Genomic DNA, 13,836 nt, shown 5'->3' with positions numbered 1-13,836 from the left:
AAATCTGAATAGTTCTTTTTTTTTTTTTATGAGGCCAAATAAGGTGAAGCAGAAAAATTATGCCTTTTAATCAGAATTTTCTATTTTTTTTTCTTTTTCTTTTTTTTGGGGGGAGGGGTTTCACCCTTTTGCCCAGGTTGGTCTCGAAATCCTGACGTTAAGTGATCCGCCTGCCCCAGCCTTCCGAGGTGCTGGGATTATAGGTGTGAGCCACCTAGCCTGGCTTATTATTATTATTATTATGCATGTAGACAGGATAGAGCAGGTGGTGAAATAACATTTGGGGAATCTAGGTGAGGAAGAATTCTTTGTACTATTTTTGCAACTTTTCGGTCATAAGTTTTTTTTTTTTTTTAATACTTGTTGCAAGGTTCTCTATAGCTATGGGGGGTGAAGTGAGCATTTCTTTTTTTTTTTTAGAAAAAAAGGAGAGAAGGAGAGGAAGAAAGAGGAAGAAAAAGAAGGAGAGAGAACAGGAATATTGCTTCATTCTAAAAATGGGTATTAATAATGGCTGATCAATATTTTGTGTATTTAAAGTGGAGAGCTCTATAAATATTTATTGAGTTTACTTGTTCTGGATCTGAGTTCAAGTCCTGGATATCCTTATTAACTTTCTGTCTTGTTGAGTCTAAATCTCGTTATGGGTATAATGTATCCGGGTATTAAGATCTCTTATTGTTGCATTGATCCTTTTACCACTGTATCTTTGTTGCTTTGAAATCTATTTTATCCAATGTGAGAATTGCAACTCCTGCTTTTTGTTTATTTATTTATTTTTGCTCTCCATTTGGTCGGTAAATTTTTCTCCAACCCTTTGTTTTGAATCTTTGTGTATCTTTGGATATACCATTAGATTTTGGCTGTATCTTTTGATTGGGGGATTTAGTCAATTTAAATTTAGGGTTACTGCCATTTGATGTTAACTGGCTATTTTATCCATTCGTTGATGTAAATTCTTCTTTATGTTGATGCTCTTTACTTTTTGGTATATTTTTAGAAAGGCTCATACTGGTTGTTCCTTTCTATTTATGATGCTTCTTTCAGGAGTTCTTGTAAAGCAGGCCTGGTGGTAATAAAATCTCTGAGTACTTGCTTGTTCATAAAAGATTTTATTTTTCCTTCAATTGTGAAGCTTAGTTTGGCAGGATATGAAATTCTGGGCTAAAAGTTCTGTTCTTTATGTATGTTGAATATTGGCCCCCCACTCTTCTGGCTTGTAGGGTTTCCACTGAGAGATCTGCTGTCTGATAGGCTTCCCTTTGTGGGTAACCTGACTTTTCTCTCTAGTTGCCCTTAGTATTTTCTCCTTCGTTTCAATCCTGGTGAATCTAACGATTATGTGCCTTGGGGTTGCTCTTCTTGAGGAATATCTTTGTGGTGTGCTCTGTATTACCTGGGGTTGAATAGTGTCCTGCTTTGCTAGATTGGGAAAATTTTCCTGGATAATATGCTGAAGAGTATTTTCCAGCTTGGATTCATTCTCTCCATCACATTCAGGTACACCAATCAAACGTAGATTAGGTCTTTTCATATAGTCCCATATTTCTTGGAGACTTTGCTCATTCCTTTTCATCCTTTTTTCTCTATTGTCTTGTCGTTTTCCTTCATTAAGTAGGTCTTCGACCTCTGATATCCTTTCTTCTGCTTGATCAATTCAGCTATTTAAACTTGTGCATATTTCACTAAGTTCTCGTGTTGTATTTTTCAACTCCATTAGTTCATTTATATTCCTCTCTATATTGTCTATTCTTTTCAGCATTTTGTCAAACCTTTTTTCAAAGTTCTTAGTTTCTTTACATTGGGTTAGAACAAGTTCTTTTAACTCCCAGAAGTTTCTTATCCACCTTCTGAAGCCTACTTCAGATAATGGAACACAGTCCTTTTCCATCAGGGCTTGTTCAGTTGCTGATGAGGAACTGCAATCCCCTGTAGAGGGAGAGGGGTTCTGATTTTGGGTATGCTCGGCCTTCTTAGGCTGGTTTTTCCCCTTTATTATAAATTTATCCATCTGTCGTCTTTACAATTACCGCCTTTCTAATAAGGCTTCTGAGTCGACGTCCAATTTATTGATTCCCAGTGCTGGGATCCAAGCAACCCACTGTGCCGGCCAAAATAGCAGCGATATGACTGATGGTGCTCTTCTGCCCGGGAATCTCTGGTCTGGCTTCCTTCTTGAGTCCGCAACCAGCGGCTCTGCCTTCCCCGAGCTCCAAACACCAGTTAGTAAGGGAACCAGTCCCGTTTACTCTGCATGAAGAGCTGCCGCAAGGAGGCGCCGGCAAAACCGCTGAGCCAGCCACAAGAGTTGCGCTGGTGACCCGTGTGGCTCCTCCACTAGAAATCTGCTGGTCCGTGAGCGACGAAAATTCGTCTGAAAGTGTGGCATCCTCTCGTTCTCTGAGCTCTCACTGGCAGCTACAATCCCGAGCTGTTAGTGATCAGCCATGTTCTAAAGCTATGATCCTTTTTTTTTTTTTTTTTTTTGAGACGGAGTTTCGCTCTTGTTACCCAGGCTGGAGTGCAATGGCGCAATCTCGGCTCACCGCAACCTCCGCCCCCTGGGTTCAGGCAATTCTCCTGCCTCAGCCTCCTGAGTAGCTGGGATTACAGGCACGCACCACCGTGCCCAGCTAATTTTTTGTAATTTTTAGTAGAGATGGGGTTTCACCATGTTGACCAGGATGGTCTCGATCTGTTGACCTCGTGATCCACCCGCCTCGGCCTCCCAAAGTGCCTTTTTTTTTTTTTTTTAATTTTTTTAATACATTGCCATCACTTTATTGTACTGTGACCCTTAATTTAACTATAAATACTACAGTGGGGATGAGGCGCAGGCAGCCTGGGGCTGCTGGGCTGTGGGTCCCGGTGCGCCCTGACCCCAGGCGCAGACCCTCCAGGCTCTGTACACTATTTACAGCTCCTCGTTCCTCTTTCTCGACCCCCTCCCGCAAGGCAGCCCGTGTGCAATAAAGTAGCATAGTCTGTCTGTGCAAGTCCTTCTAGTTAGGCAAGTAACATGGGCAAGTGTCCCGCGGCCGTCAGCTGTCCAAGTCCAAATCGCTTTTACCTTCCTATTTCCTTTTCTCCGGCGATGCCTTCGAGGACGACGTCTTGTTCCACTTCTCCACGTTCTCGGACTCCTCCGATGAAGACCGCTTCTGCCGCCTCCATTTGGCGCGGGGGTTCTTAAACCAGACCTCCACTTTCTCCTCCTGGAGGTGTACTTTCCCGGCCAGCTGCTCGCGCGTGCCCACGTCCGGGTACTTGGTCTCCTGGAAGAGGTTCTCAAGCGCTTCGAGCTGCTCGTCAGTGAAGATGGTGCGGTGCCACCGCTTCTGCCGGCAGTGCAGCTGGTTGAGAAGCTGCAACTCGGTGCGCGACAGCATGCCCATGTTCATGTAGGTCAGCATCTGATGCGGTACCGGGGACACCAGCACCGAGCCAGGGCTCTCATAGCCTGGGGGCGTCGGGACGCAGGAGCACTGCTGGGCACCCAGGGGCGACACGGCCCCACAGCAGGCCGGACCCATGGGAGCTGCCTGCACGTGCAGCTGCCCGTAGAAGGTGCCATAGTCCGAGGAGGCGCCGCCGCTGGCGCCGTAGAGCGAATCCCCGTGCAGGGCCGGGAAGACGACCAGAGCCGTCGCGCTGGGAGCCACCGGCAGCACCGAGTCCTTGCAGCGCGGCTGGGCGGCCAGGATGTTGTCGATGCTGAACATGCTGGCAGGCATCCCCGAGCCCCGGGCGGGGACCAGGGAAGGGCGGGAATGCGCCGAGGACAGAGCCTAAAAGTGGGGGGGCGGGTCCACTTTACTCCAGCTGCTGACCAGAATCTAAATAGTTCTTACAAGTTCAGCAAAGACTAGATGGTTTCTAAAATCAAGAAAAGATTCTGTCTTTTGTTTGTTTATAATATTGGATGTTAGACCAATCAATACACCAGTTAGAATTTGGGGGATCCTTGCAAGGAGGCCCTGTATTTTTTCAATTCTGCTTTTTATATCTTTTTTCAGTTGGTGCTAATTCAGGTTGGACTATATCTTGGATGAGTCTATTTCGCTTTGTCTATCCACATTTTAGCTTCATGAGTTGACTTCATTTATTTCCCCCTTGTGTCATGGAGGCCAGGGCAGTCACATCTGTATTAGCAGCAGCAGTCATAAAGGAAATGTCCGTCCTCTAGGTACAAAGCATGCAAGTTCCACTGGGCATCTGGCAGTTGCATCTCAGCAGATAAACAGGAGATAGGACACCTGGAGCAGCATTTATAAATAACACAAAGCTGGATTCTTTTAATATTGATTTGCAAATCTTTAGTTACAATAGATAATCAAAACAAGGAAGTGAAAAGTTAAATTTGATATTGAACTTGATGATTGTGAGTTCAGCTATCATGGCATAAAATCTGTGTTTCACAAACATCACTTTCTAAATACATTTTAAAAAGTAAGGTGATTATAGTCATAGTCATGAAGATTATAATTTGTAGAATAAATAGTTTAGAGCTTTTCTGAAAAACACCACAATATTGTTTGCAAATATAAGTTCATTAGCTTGATAACCACAACGTTAATAAATGTGTAACATAAAGCTATCAAGCAAATAAGTTTGTTTGCTAAAAAAAAAAGCTGGACAAGTGTTTTATGGGAAAAGAAATAAAGCTTTATTAATAAGCTGAAGAAAACTAACTAGGTGTTCAGCTACACAAAGACATGCTACGTTATAAATGTCAAATATCTCTACGTTCTACAGTTTCAGAGCAATTTTAGTTTTTTAAGGCTTTTTTTATGAAACTTGTTTCATGAAACTTAAGATTTATTTACATGGTTTGTTCATGTAATTTATAAAATTCAAGGGGTCGGGAAAAATTACAATAGCCCTGAAGAAGAAGAATAAATGGTACTTACCCTGTCAGACATGACAACATATTACACTGCTATAATAATCAGGGCGGTGGCAGATATAAGTAGATGAATGTAACTGAATGTAAAGCCACAGCACCACTTGGTCAGTGAGAATGGTGTTAATTGCAGATCACATCATGCTCCTAGGACAAATGATTATTCATAAAAATCAGTTTCATTTTCATATTTGCTTTAAATACGTAAAGCAAAAGTAAAAAGTTTTATCTGGAAATATAGGAGCTATTATACAAGAATTTCAGGACTGGCATAATGATGCAATGTGATTCTTCTATCCAACATAATAAAAATAGATATTCTGACTCAAACATAGAATATCATGTATTTGGCTTTTAATGTTTATCCCAAAATTTTATAAATAGTATAGAAGAGCAAAATAGGCTTTTCCAGGTAAATTAGAGTAAACACATTCCCATCCTATCTCTTACATGAAACGCAACTGTATTAAATCTGGAGAGAATTCAGGCAACAGCTATTTGAGGATTCTAAAAAGTGAATAGGATCAGACAGAGGGAAAGAGACTAGAATTCAAATTACCACCAGATCAGTAAAGAGTTTATCACTGCTTTTTTCTGTAACATTCCTCAGACTTGACATATACCAGCTCTGGATTAATGCTTAGCCAATATTCTTGTATACAAACATTTTAGAAAGGTCTGTGACTCAGGGTTAGAATTATTTTACTTTGTGGGTGGGTGTTTTTTTTTTTTTTTAGACACGGTCCCACTCTGTTGCTCAGACTGGTGTGCAATGACGCAATCTCTGCTCACTGCAGCCTTGACCTCCCAGGCTCAAAGCAATCCTACCACTCAGCCTCCTGAGTCGATGGGACTACAGGTGCATCCCACCACATCCAGCTAATTTTTGTTTTTTATAGAGATGGAGTTTTGCCATGTTCACCAAGATGGTCTGGAACTCCTGGGCTCAATGGATCCTCCTGCCACAGCTTCCTGGGTAGCTCGGACTATAGGCACAAGCCACAACCCCTGGCTAGTTTTTTCATTTTTTGGAGAGATGGGGTTCACCATGTTGCCCAGGCTGATCTTGAACTCCTGAACTCAAATGATTCTCCTACCTTGGCCTCTCAAAGTGCTGGGATTACAGGCATGATCTACCACTCTGAACCTAAAATTCTTTGTTACATTTTTTTCCATCAGAAAATATCTTTCATCTGTATAATGAAAATGGGACTTGGTAGAATTCTCAAAATCAAAACATACTTGAGATCAAGGTATCAGGGATGTATAAAATCTTGGATTCCCCTATTGTGAAGCTCAGAAGATTATTAAATTTGATGCTTTTCACACCACTATTAAAAATTCTTACCTAAGAAAAAAATTCTTACCTAAGAATTAAAAAAAATTAAAAATATTAAAAATTAAAATAAATTTAATTTAAAAATTAAAAATTAAAAAAAATTCTTACCTAAAAATTAAAAATTCTTACCTAAGAATTTTCAATAGTGGTGTGAAAAGCATCAAATTTAATAAGTATTCTTACCTAAGAAATACTCTGTGTGTATTTTCTAGGTACTATTCAAGTTATAAAACATGACTTTTTAATAAATATTATTTTTATTACATATAGTCCAAAGTAGTTTCTTTTTCCTTTCAGATTATCTTCTTTGATAAATTGAGAAGATGTCTTTAAACATTTCTCCCAAAAATAATGTCCCTTCACAGTTTTTGCTGCTCTTGTCCTTTAATTATGCTGTGCATAACATTGTGGTATGTGTGTGCGTGAAACTAAGTATTTGATACTTAAGAATTGTTTGCCACCTAGTGTGAACATTATTTATAAGTGTTTCATATGTGTTTGGGAAAAATGCATATTCTCTAATTGTTTGGTAAAGATTTCTATATATTTGTTAAATTAGTCATAATTGCGCTGTGCAGATCCGTGTGTGTGTGTGTGTGTGTGTGTGTGTGTGTGTGTGTGTTCTTGTTCTTCTGGCTAATCTCTCAGTTATTGAGAAAGGAGTGTGGCTGATTGGTAGTTTTGTAAATTTTTACATTTGTATGTTTTGAGGCTATATTTTAAATTCCCTAATATGAAACTGTTAATTTCTTGGTGAATTAAATATTTTTCATTTTACAGTAACCCTCTTTCTTCTATCCATCATTTTATTCTAAAATCTAAATTTCTGATATTAAAATAGCTACTCTGACATCTGTTTGGTTTATATGAGATTCATAACTTTTTCATTATTTTACTTCTAATCTGTGTTTCCTTTACAGACAGTGTAGAATGAATATTTAAAAACCTAATCTTACAGCCTTTACATTTCTATGTGTTATTATTGCTGATATGTTTGTTTTCTTTTTTGAGCTTTTGTCTCTTCTATTAGTGTCTCTCTCACTTTTTATATATTTCATTTTTATTTCTATATAAATAAACTTGTTGAATTAATAAAGTCCCTATTTTCTTACTGTAAGTTTTACTTCAAGTTTGAAAGCTACGTATATCAATATTTAGTCTTTTAGTGGCTACTTTGCCATACTTAAATTTATAAAGTTTCAGTTAAATGAATACTTTATGTCTTTCTCTCAGAAAATAAAAGATTATAATATTTTAACTCTACTCAACCCCTCTCAGGATATATTCTACAGACACCAACAGACATTTTCTTATATTTACCGAGTTCTTTATATACTCTTGCATCTCCAAGCTTCCAGTGAGTTAAGAATTGTTCCTGGAATTAGGTTGGTGCAAAAGTAATTGCGGTTTTTGCCATTACTTATTAAATTATGCCATTGTATTTTAAATTTTAAAAGTAATTTCGCATTTTATTTTTCCAGTGACATAAAAATGTATATAATCATGGCACAGAAGGCTGGTGATAAGCAGTTCAGAGATGTGCTGTGGCTCCACAAACTCATTAGGAATTGTTAAAGAAAAACCAGACAAGACAAGATGAACAGATGAAAAGTGATTTTATTCTGATATTACTGCCAGCATCTGGAGAGAAAGCACAGACCAAGTCTGGATTCTTACTCCACTGAAACAAAGCACAGGGAGTTTTTGAAGAGGTAGGGTGGGAGTTGTCATAGGCCATATATGTTTGTTAATTAGCTTTTCTCAGAGGAAAAGTAGACTTTCTTCTATCTTCATAACAAGGCTTGCAGCCAGGAAGAAACCTGTCTAGCATTTAGTCAATTTGAGGGAAACATTAAGACTGTCTTTGTCAAGATCCAGAATTTTGTCACTTTTTGCCAACCTATCTTTCGTGTATTGTTTCCATTTTCAAAGTCACAAGAGAGCTGTAGTACTCAACCCACAGTGCTTGTGTTCCAAGTTGGATAGGAAAGGGCAAAAAGGAGAATGGCAGCCCTTAGGACTTAGAAAGAATTACCAAAAGCCCTCCCCAGCAACTTCTATTAACATGCTATTGAACTTCCATTGAAGGTCCACTTTAATTTTCAAAAGAGACTGAAAAATGTGTGCCTTTAGCTGTGAATGAAATCAGCCCAGAGTAACATAAGAATTCTGTCTTAAGGAGGAAAATGGAATAGGAATTTGGTGGTCAAGATAGTCCCCATGACACGCCTATTTAACTACTCATGTCTCTGCATATCCTTCTTCCACTTATTTCCATCTCAAAAGGTAATTTATTTCCACTCAATTCCATCTCAAAAGGTAACCAGCAGTTTCTTCATCTATCTCCAGCTCAAAGTCCAGATAATGTACAGCTCTTTCAGTCCTTTCTACATGCAACTTCTGTGTAAGTTGAGGATATTTTTGGAATTCTCCACCCCAAGACACTTAATACAATAGGAAAAATGTATAAGCGGAAAATAAGTAGTTATAGTAAAAACTTCCATGTGAAAAAGGGAAAAATGGGAACCATACAACCATCGGTGAGCCAGAGTAATTAACCCAATCTAATTGGAAGGAATAGTGAGAACTCCTTTTTTTGGCAATGGAGTGCAATCTATGATTAACCCATCTGACAATCCCTGGTTCTGTTTTCCATTTCCCTCCATGGCCTCTGGCCCTTCCATCTGAGAGGTACATCTGTCAGTTTTCTCTTATGCTCTCAACAAGGTGGGCATTGGCACAGTTGCCCTTCCTGGGGGCTGCAAAGCTTTACAGATTTCTTCCTATTAGTGGAGGTCTGGAGTCCTGGGATATGTTCAGGTAATTAGGCCGTGAGAAGATTATTATATGCTTGGCTTGGAGAATCTTCTGAAATATTATTTTCTCAAAACTTGGTAAATTCTCAGTGTATTTGCTTCTGGTCGGGCCCATCTGCAAGTAAATGTAGCCCAAGGTCTTGACTTAACATGGTTTTTAAGTCGGAGAATTCATCTTTAACTCACTGGACTTACATTCGGCCCATTTCCTGAGCTCCTAAATTAATGGTGACTACTTCGACATCATTGAAAATTAAAGGCTGCATAAGGAAGCAATACCACTAATCTAACCATTGACTCTATGCTGTGTTTGATTATCCTACCAGAAATTTCCCCATTTGATCCATTGGACTCTGTAGTATTTATATGTTAAACTTATTCCTGTTATATTGCCAATGTCCTTGAGAAGTGTTATGGAGCCTCAGGTTCTTCATCTGTGAAATGCAAATAATCCTCCTCCCAATACTGCTGCATTTACATGCTTTGAAGCAAGACACAAACAAAACAAATTACTTATTAGAAGATGCTGGAGAGTCAAGAGATCAGTGATGTAAGAAAGAAAGAAAAAAAAACAGAAAAATTATTTCTAAAAATAATAACTTTTAGAAATTTATCTTGTATTTGCACTTCTCTAGGTAAGTGAAAAAGCACAAAACTGAATATAGGTGTTCTTTCCAAAAATGTATACTAATATAATGATGATGACAATGATAATGATGACGTCAATGGTGAATAAGCTGGGCACAATGCTAAGATCTTCACATGAAATATATCAGTTCATTTTTAGGACAATCTGCTGCTTCATGTTTTGGAAGCTTATTACCAAAATATCTGATATAGTCTAGGAATAAAATTTTGAAATTATTTTAAATTTGAACAGTTTCTATGCATTTACCTGAAAATGAGATTTATAGTAAAGAGAAAAAAGTCATGCATATATAGTTGACACATACTGAAATGTGTATGATCTCTGTTTATTTTTGTTATTTTAATCTTGGGTGTTTATGCAGCACTTTGAGACCTCATGATTCTCCAAGGACTTTTTATTAAAATCTGTCTAGTGTGGATCCTTTTATAATGGACAACTCTGCGTGTTCCAGCTGTCACTCTAGCAAGAAGATGTGTATTAACCATGACTTACGAGCCAGAAATGTTCACATTTGTTTTGACAGCCTACAGTGAATTCTCTACCAAAAGCAATTTCTTGTGAGAATATTAGGAACAAGTCCTTGCAAAGTGCAAGGTTTGGGGACATTTGGATGTGAGAACTTGCCTTCTCTATACAGAAAACATTGCATTGTTGACCAAGGCTGTTGTCTACCAAATGAACCATTTTGATATGATGATGGTTGATGAGCTTAGCTTTCTAAATACCATTTTCAGGATGATGAGCGTAACTTTCAAAATCCTTTTTCAGGAGGAGACAATAAAAATGTAGAAAATATGAACAGAATTCTGTCACTTGTAAAGTGTAACCTGTATCAGTGATTTTCTTGTCACAGAATTTTTTACAATAAGAAATAAAATAGAGGCCGGTAAAAAAGAGGTATACATTACCCTCTTTGTGTGGAGAAATACTATGATGATGCCAAAGCAGAAAGCACACAAAAGGAAAAAATGTAAATAATTGGCTACATAAAAAGTAAAAGAGTGAATTCATTGGTGTGTATGAGAAAGAAAATACCAACAATAAACAGACAAAACTACATGTAACTTTTGACATAAATAAAATATTTTATATTTTTCAATAGCAGGTAATTTATTCAGCATTTATAGTGCACCAAACATTGGACCAAATACTTTACACACATTATTTTATTGAGTCTTCCTTCACCATAGTCCAATGGTATAGTGTTATGGTTACATTTGTGTTCCCCCAAAATGCATATGTTGAAGTGCTAACCCTCAGTATATCAGAATCTGACCTTGTTTGAAAATAAAGTCATCAAATATGTCATTAAATAGGAGTTAATAATAGTTAAATTGAGGTCACATCTGAGTAGAGTGGGCCCATAATCTAATATGACTGCGTCCTTGTAAAAAAGAGATTTGGATTCAGAGCTAGATAAACAGGGAGGACATCCTGTAAAGATTAGAGTTATGCTGCCAGGAGCCAAGGAATGCCAAGGATTGGTGGAAAACCAGCAGAAGCTAGGATAGAGGAATGGAGCAGATTCTCCCTCATAGCCCTTGGAAGAAATCAACCTGGCTGACATCTTGATTTGGACTTCTAGCCTCTGGAACCATGAGACAATACATTGCTATTGTTTAAGCCACCCAGATTGTAGTACTTTGTTATGGGAGCACTAGAAAAGCAATACACTAGAAATCATCATTTCCCCCACCTACAAAGATGAGAAAACACATGTTCAAAAAGTTTAAATAATTGTTTTGTAGTCATGCAATTATTACTTGATTAAGTGAGTATTAGAACTAGGCATAGCTAATGACAAACCAGGTGTTTTCTACAACTTTAGAATAGGGAAGAGCATATTCCAGGCAGAAGAAACAGTCAGTTAAAAACATATGGAGACTAGAAATACACATCAGTGTGTGGAATTGGGGGATACTTTCATTATAGGTAGAGATTAAAGTCCAGGACTGGGGAGGTAGATGGAGAGGGAAAAGAACAATAGATCTACTGGAGATAATTCTTCTAAATAATATTAAAATTTAGGTTCTGCACTATTTTTTTCCATGGTTGGCAAGAATTTTTTTCTTCTAATCCTTCTTCTTCTTTATTTTGTTTTTAGACAAGATTTTACCTTGCTGCTCAGGCTGGTCTTGAGATCCTGGGCTCAGGTGATCCTCCCACCTTGGCCTCCGAAATGCTAAGATTACAGGTTTTAGCTACCTTGCCCTGTCCTAATTTTCTTCATATTACTTGATGTTCTCAGGAAAATTTCCCAAGTAATTTTTTTTGTGACACATTAACGTACTGATTGAGTGATGTTAGGGACCTTGTTCAGAATGTTCCCTGGCCATTGATCTCTTATTTACCCAATAGGGAATCTCACTGTTCATAGTGCAATCATCAAATGATGAATGACTTTAATTATTTATTCCCAAACCCTCATTTTTGTACTCTTCATGGAAACTCTCATCTCAATTTTGTGTGCTCTAATTATTATACCACTGACTTCTACATTACTCTGGCATTCAGCCTTCAGTATCTGTTTTATTAGTCCCACCATATGCTAAGTTTAAAAAGATATATTTTTAATTTTTATAGTCAGTATAAAAGACATAACGGCCTGTAGTTTGGTGGAGAATGTTTACAGGTTGTCTCAAATATAAATTTGTATAATTTTATATTATTTGAAGCAACTACCCAAGATTTTTTCTTTCTCAACACTACCCTAAATAAAGCCTAATATAACATTTTTTATATAAGCATCTCTTCGTATGTTTATCAGTTTTTCATAAATTGTAACATTTATTTTGTGTGTATATTATGTATCTAATATAGTGGAGTGACAACAAGAAAAACCAGGATGTCCTCCTTCTACATAAATAAAGGCAAATATCATGTTATAGCCAAATTATTTATGGAAGAAAATATTAAATGGTCACAAAAAAGTCAAGAAAAGATCTGACTAAGAAAGTCAAGTCAAGATTGTCTCCCCAGACAATCATTGGTTTTTGGAATCTACTTAACTGCAAAAACTTTTAAAATGTATAAGTAAACACTACAACACAACTTATAATAGTAGAATATATGCTTCAATATGCTTCAAATTATTCAGAAGATTACTTATTTAAGGGAGATATCGAGTTACTGAAAGCAATGTTTATTCACTCAATTCAGCAAATAAAGCCTAGGTCTACTAGGCTGAGGGATATAGCAAGAAAAATAAGATCCTTTCTGTACATATTTTTACAGTCTACTCAGGGATAAACCAACAAATAGGCTTATTACAGATTAACATTGTGATAAGCACTATGCCCAAAATAAAAAGAGTGATCAAATAGCCAGTAAGTTGTAGATATCTCTTTAGTTGCACGGTCAGCAGCTTAAGTAAAGAAACTGACCCAGCTAACCAAAGAGTTGGAAAAAAAAAGAATTTGTAATAGTTTTCTATTTCTGCCTAACAAATTAGCACAAAGTTAGTGGCTTAAACAACAACATCCATTAATTAACCTCAGTTCAGTTGGTCAGACAAGAGGCAGACTCAACAGGGTTCTCTGCTTAAGTATCACAAATTCTTAACTAAGGTGCTGACTGACTGGGCTTTTATGTACAGACACATGAAAAAATATGCTTCTTAGGTCATTCAGATTTTTGGCAGAATCCAATTTCTTATGGCCATATATTCGACATCCCAGATTTCTTGCAAGACCAGACGTCAGCTATCCTCACTTCAGGGATGCCCCTCTATCTTCTGTCCATCAATAGTGCATTTTTCAAACATCTTTGACTTCTGCCTTTCTTATCTACTGCTATTCAGTGAAAGTTCTCTGTTTTTACATACTCACGTGCTTAGATCACACATCCCAAAATAATCTTTCTGTTTTTAAAGTCAACCATACCATAGAGCATAAAACAATAATGGGAGTGGTATCTCATCACTTTCCTAAGTTCTGTGGATTTGGAAGCTTGAAAGCATTGGAGGAGTTTTTAGAATTTTGCCTGCTACAGCATTCTAAACACTAATAGGCACACATAAAAACATAGTTTGATTTGCAGTTATCTTTGCAGATAGAAGGTTTTAAATACAAAGCCCATGAATTAGTTAAGAGTTGCCATTTATAAGATCATAATTGTTTTCTCAGCACTG

General features: G+C 37.5%; 1 pseudogene; it reads right to left on the bottom strand.

Moving 5' to 3' along the window:
- Positions 1-3,066: 3,066 nt before the first annotated feature.
- On the bottom strand, positions 3,067-3,734 carry LOC100411703 (homeobox protein goosecoid pseudogene; annotated as a pseudogene).
- Positions 3,735-13,836: the final 10,102 nt, after the last annotated feature.

The sequence above is a fragment of the Callithrix jacchus genome, chromosome 14 (genome assembly GCF_049354715.1).
Source record: "Callithrix jacchus isolate 240 chromosome 14, calJac240_pri, whole genome shotgun sequence".
Lineage (NCBI taxonomy): Eukaryota > Metazoa > Chordata > Mammalia > Primates > Cebidae > Callithrix > Callithrix jacchus.
The sequence above is the reverse complement of the archived record's forward strand: the minus strand, read 5'-3'. Positions and strand labels throughout refer to the sequence as shown.